This window comes from Mustela nivalis (assembly GCF_964662115.1).
Source record: "Mustela nivalis genome assembly, chromosome: 12".
NCBI classification, from domain to species: domain Eukaryota; kingdom Metazoa; phylum Chordata; class Mammalia; order Carnivora; family Mustelidae; genus Mustela; species Mustela nivalis.
The window spans coordinates 35,047,760-35,054,235 of record NC_139031.1 but is presented as its reverse complement, the minus strand read 5'-3'; the positions used below and the strand labels follow the sequence as shown (position 1 = coordinate 35,054,235).

Below are 6,476 nucleotides of genomic sequence, written 5' to 3'. Positions count from 1 at the left end.
TCTTTGCCTCTTTGGTTAGGTTTATTCCTAGGTATCTTATGGTTTTGGGTACAGTTGTAAATGGGACTGACTCCTTAATTTCTCTTTCTTCTGTCTTGTTGTTGTCTTCCACCATTTTTTGATGTGTGACTGTTAGTTAATCTTAAATGTTAAACTCTGTGTAAAACATGATTATGGATATCTTCTATCATATAATAATACATTTTTAAAGTAAGACTATAAGATATACAAAAATGTACTGTTCATACATGAGTAAAAATATTTGAATACCATCTGATACTCATAATTTACTCTCATAATAAATGTGAATATTCAATTAATATCTGTATGATAGTCACTTTTTAATTTAACAGTGATTAGTGTATGAGATGTTTTGCTTTGTCATTTCTTCTCCATGCATTTGTCTGATCAGATATAACCTGTAAGAAATGGTGAACAAGGCATTGTAAAAGGAAGAAAATTTTAATTGGCACATTTTCAAAGTTGAGAATAGTTTTGGTAAAAGATGAGTATTTGGGCTTTTTTTTTTTTTTTGCCGCCATAATGGTGCGCATGAATGTCCTGGCAGATGCTCTCAAGAGCATCAACAATGCTGAAAAGAGAGGCAAACGCCAGGTTCTTATTAGGCCGTGCTCCAAAGTCATCGTCCGGTTTCTCACTGTGATGATGAAGCACGGTTACATTGGCGAATTTGAAATTATTGGTGATCACTGAGCGGAGAAGATTGTTGTGAACCTCACAGGCAGGTTGAACAAGTGTGGAGTGATCAGCCCCAGATTTGATGTACAACTGAAAGATCTAGAAAAATGGCAGAATAACTTGCTCCCGTCCCGCCAGTTTGGTTTCATTGTACTGACAACTTCAGCTGGCATCATGGACCATGAAGAAGCAAGACAAAAACACACAGGAGGGAAAATCCTGGGATTCTTTTTCTAGGGATGTAATACATACGTGCAAATAAAATGCCTCAATGGAAAAAAAAATGAGTATTTGGGAATTTTAACTATTGATTAATATTAAATTTACAGATTATTTATAAAGTAGTCTCTATTTTATGGAATTTTAAAAGTTTACAAATAAATTCAAATAATATATAAAGCAAATTATTATAATGCTATTTGCCATTTTATACAAGGTAAAGTAACTGAAACATGGACATATAAAGTAACAATGATAACTAATGAAATAGGTTTAAACTAGAATTGTACAGAAATGATCAAAGGATTATGTGACTTTTAGTTCCTTCTTCTCTATCCCTGGAAAAGTATAAAATAACTGCATATCACACCAGCCACTAAGAAAATTCTTTGCTACTTTGAAAACAGCCAAAATTGTCCATAGAAATTTATGCAAAAGAACACAATTCCATACTGAATTGTGATTATAGATTGAAAATAGATTATATATGAAATGTGTACATATTTCACTGATGATTAAGATGGATAACAGGATGCACACAGAATGTTTTAGATATCTTACAATAAATATCCCCTCAAAAGAAAACAAAACTAACATATTGATATAACCTTCCCATCTTAGATTTCATTGTCAGGCTCCAAATGTACAGAGGGTTAATATGTCCATTTCTTCCCTCTCAACCTTCCTATTTATAGACTTTAAAAGATTGCCATGACTGGTATAAGAAGAAAATGTCGAAAGGTTATAAAACACTGCAGAGAAAACATTTTTAATGAGTCTTCCAGAACTCTGAAATAAGAAAAATCAGAAATAAGGTTATTATAATGAAACCAGTGTTCAATACATGTTTTCTAGTATTAGTTCTTCCTATCTGTATTGCATAATTAGTGGTAGGCAAGTTAGGTTGTAAACTGTGAGAAAAACAACATATTTTCCAACTCTGGCTCCTTGCTCTGCTGCAGGCAGCTGGGAATATTTTCCAGAAATAGAAGGTGGCTGTGACAAACAATAAAATATAGGGAGTGAGAGCCACGATGATCTCTTTTTCACATCTGTCATCACTGCACATACTGACAGATATATCAGAATGCCATGTGAATCTGAAGGCAATGTGTCAAAATCTGTGGGTATGCCTGGTCCCAAAGGATTTATTGCTTTATTAGGAACGAAGGGAAGAACTAAAATAAAAGAAATTAAAATAATGAATTTATATTCCCTAATAACCTGGAATGAGATTTTGAATGCTATAATAAACATGTGCTTCAATTACACATACTTCTGCCTTTACCTATTGCTCTTTTTTAAAAATGCCAGTCTTTGGTTCTAAGTCAGAAATGCAAAGGGTTGAGTTTTGGTACTTAATAGTGTGATGGTCTTGAAGACTCCAAACCCAAATAATAAAACTGGCTGAAGGTTTTTTTTTTTTTTTAACCTTTTCTTCTGATCAAATCACTAAGGAAAGTGAACCAGTTGTCCACATTGCTTCAGCCTGAGGTTGTATCCTCTCAAATGGGTAATTATATGACCTTACTTCTAAATATGAGTATGTCAAAAAGGATTCTGAAAGGGTTGAAAACCTGGGTCCTGACAGCTCTTAGGAACTGTGTTTCTTTAGAGAATCATTAATCAGGATGTTGTGATACTAAATAAAGTATTGCAAATCTTTATAAAGAGGAAAATGATATTCATTCATTTATGATTGGGCTAGAGTCATTCATTATACTGGAGTTAAAGCATTGAGAATGTAGATCTAATACTCTATGTTTAATAAGTTCTACCAGCTTTGTGGGATTTACCTGAATTTAGTTTTTGCAGTAAAAAGCTGCTTTGTTAAAGATCTGCTAATATCACTTCCCCCCACCCCCAAAGATTATGGCCTCTTTGATCTTTGGTTAGTCACTTAACCTCCCTGGGATACTAGTTTCTTTGTAGGAACATAGAGGAATTGGAGTTAGATGATCATTTATGTTCAATCCATTCTTACAGTGTTCTACCACATTCACACTGCTCATTCTTCATGTTGAAATCTAGGACAGCAGGCACAAGGACCTTTGGACTCAGCATTTCCTGTTTGCACATGGCTGAATGGGACTGAGATTATCTCCATCACTGGCTTGCCTGTCCAGTTTGTCTTCATATTACAAATTCTGTTACAAAGTACTTTCTATTTTGGTCATCAGGATTCTTGCTTGTTTTCACCTGAGGCTTGCAGAGTTATGAGTAAATATTTCATCTGTTAAACTAACACTTAAACTAACCCTTTATTTTTTTTTCCTGTTCTCATGAAAGACTTGTCACAAAACCAACTACATACTAATGTCACAGAAATACACTGTCAACAGTTCAAAATTTTGAACCACAGATATCTCTCCTGAAGGTAGAAATTAGAGTTTCAAATGCAATTCTGCATTTTAAAGAACTGTGAGTCCTGAACAATCACAGTCCTATTTCCTGTTATACTATTGCTCATGCTTTTTATAATGTCTTGCAGTTTTGACAGATGAAGCCAGTGCATGTTAAGTGACATGAAAGCAATAATAGTAAAAGCACTTTAAGTATAGATAAATGTGCATAGAAAATCATAATTTATATCAAGAAGGTCACAGAGGATTGATTATCAATATTTTAAATTTTACTTTCTGCCTCTTTTTTGATTTAGAATGCTGGTGAATCAATTATCCCTTTTACTCTTTTATTTTTGATCATCTTGTATTAGTTAGGTTTCTCCAGAGAAACAGAACTATTGATCTATAGAACTATAGATACGGTATATTGACATAGAAATATAGTTTGTTGTTGTTGTTGTTGTTGTTTTAGGAACTCATGAAACTGTGAAGGCTGGTAAATCCAAGTTCTGTGGGGCAGGACAGGAGGCTGGAGAATGGGAGAGTTGTAATTTCAGTCAGAAGGCAGACTGTTGGCAGAATTCCTTCTGGCTAGGTCAGTTTTTTCTAGGAAGGCCTTCAGTTTATGGGATGAGGCCCACCCACATTATGGAGGGCAGTCTTATTTAAATGTTAATCTTATCTAAAAAATACCTTCAGAGGAACATCTAGAGAAATGTTTGATCAACCAATTTGGTACCATGGCCTAACTAAATTTACCCAGGAAGTTAGCCATCACATGGCCCTTCATGGGTACTTCATTGTTTTCTCCAAAATATTGTTTTTAGCCTCCCTATCTTTAAGACTAATCTACCACGTAAGGAATAAGGACTTTTAAATGTATATCTTCAGTTCTCATCTTTTATCATAGTTCCAGCTGTCTCCTGAATATCTTCACTGGGGTGCCCTTAGACACTTTCATCCAACATGTTTAAGACAAAAACTCATTATATTTTCTTCCTTATCTACTGCCTTATTTTTTTTTTTTAATGACGAGATTATTCAGTCTAGAAATCTTGGAGTCATCTTTGAATTATCCCCTTCATCCCTTTCTCTAATGAAATTCCAACTCACTCATTTTCTCAACAGTATTTATTAAATGTCTTCTAGGTGTCCAATAATGTCTTAGGCACTGTGGACAAATTAGTGATGAGGTAGATAATAAACAAATAATACCCCAAATGATTTAATTGTGATAAATGCTATGAAGAAAAAACACAGGGTGCTAGGAGATTGTGTAATTGAGGGACCTCATGGAGTGTGAGAGGGACAGTCAAGGTTGGCATAAGAAGGATACACGAGTTAGCTAGGCAAAATTGGGGAGTAAGGAAAGGAATAGTATTTCAGGCAGAAGAAACAGCATCTGCAAAGACTCTGATGTAGGATAAAATGAGAAGGAATATGATGTCTGGCTATTAACTTTGAGTTAGGAACTTGTATTCTCATAGTGACCCAGTGATATAGGTATTATTATTATTTTTTAAAGATTTTATTTATTTATTTGACACGAATTGAGAGAGCACAAGCCGGAGAAGTGGCAGGCAGAGGGAGAGGGAGAAGCAGGCTCCCTGCTGAGCGGAGAGCATGACCTGTAGCTCCCCTACAGGACACTGCGATCATGACCTGGGCGGAAGGTAGATGCTTAACCTACTGAGCCACACAGGCACCCCTGATATAGGTATTATGATGTAGATATTATATAAATCAATCAATCCTTGTTTTTAACTGAAGAAACTGAAGCTCAGAAACATTAAGGGGCTTACATTTAAATAAGATAAAGTGGCAGAGTGAGGAGGATTCCATTCCATTCTCTGCAAGAGATTCAGAGAAGAGAACCACTGCCTCTACTCACCCCATTATTGTCCCATCGGCAAGACTAAGAAACACCATCAAACTTCTTAGTCATTGGTAAATCCTGGTAAAGCAATGCACAATATTCTTATTTTGCTAGATAAGAATATTTTTTCCAGTGTTTGATTTGCATGATCTCAAACACTTTGGAATATGTTCACATTAAATAACATGGCATTGATTAAACAATTCATTTTCCTTTCTGCTCTTAATTAATATCAGTATTAGTTTATTGACTTCTTTACTAAAAGTAGAAATGACCTTTTTTTAACTTATCAAAATATTTGCTTTAATCTCATATGAATGAAGTGACTATGAATTTCAAATTGCCTAGATTTCAGAATAATTTACTGCGTAATTTGGTTTTTGTTTTCCCCTTGCAGGAAGAAGCAACCCTTCTAATTAGAATATAGTATCTCTTCAAAATAGAATAAAATTTAAGTGAACTTCATGAAATTCCCTTTTATTTTGTAATTATAAACTTCACCAAAGGAAATAATAGAATTCTTAGAGAATCATTTTGAAATTAAGAAATTTGTCATAGATTTCTAGTTTAATATTCACTCTGGTGGTATTGGCACCAAGTTAGAAATTTTTCAAACAGACTATCAAATGTAAGTATTCACATAAAGTCAAAAAAAGATGTAAAGAGACAACAGGTGGTATGATTGCCTGCTTGTGGCTACTTTTCAGTTTATTGCACTGCAGCTTCTGACCCCACTACTTCCACAAAACTGTCTTTGTCTGGAGCCTCAGTGAATTCCAGGTGGTTGAATACAGTAGAAACTTTGTTGTACCATTAGATACAGCAGACCTCTTTTCATTCTTTTCTTAGTTGTGAGTACATCCCTTTCACCATGTTCTTGGTTGGCACTTCTTCTTAGGAGACCTCCAGATGCTGGAAAGGAAGCCTATTAATTCCTCTTCTTGATCAACGTCTCCTCCCTAAGTGATCATGTTAATCAACATTACTTTAAATATCATCTATGAGCCAAAGGCTTCCAAAGTATCTTTTCAATCCAGGTCTTTCTTTAGAGCTTCAAGATCATATATTCATTAACTTCTTTGATATTTCAAAATATCAAAAAAATCCAAAAAAGTCCATGGATTTTGGATTTCTTTTAAACATCTCAAACCTAACATGTCTAAAACAGAACTGCTCATCTCCCATCATATGCAAACCTGCTTCTTTGTCTTCTCATTTCAACCACCATCTAGCCAAAAATCTGTCGTCCTTGACTTAACTCTTTTCCTTCCAGTGAATTCCTTTAATCTTATCTTCAAAATATAATAAATATGTCACTTTATTTCATTACTACCACT

The 6,476-nt window shown here is 34.5% G+C and overlaps 1 pseudogene across 1 annotated transcript; it reads left to right on the top strand.

Annotated features, from left to right (window-relative positions):
* The first annotated feature begins 525 nt into the window (after window positions 1-525).
* Window positions 526-983, top strand: LOC309844865 (small ribosomal subunit protein uS8 pseudogene; annotated as a pseudogene). The gene has a single exon. The product of its transcript is annotated as a small ribosomal subunit protein uS8 pseudogene (transcript).
* Window positions 984-6,476: the final 5,493 nt, after the last annotated feature.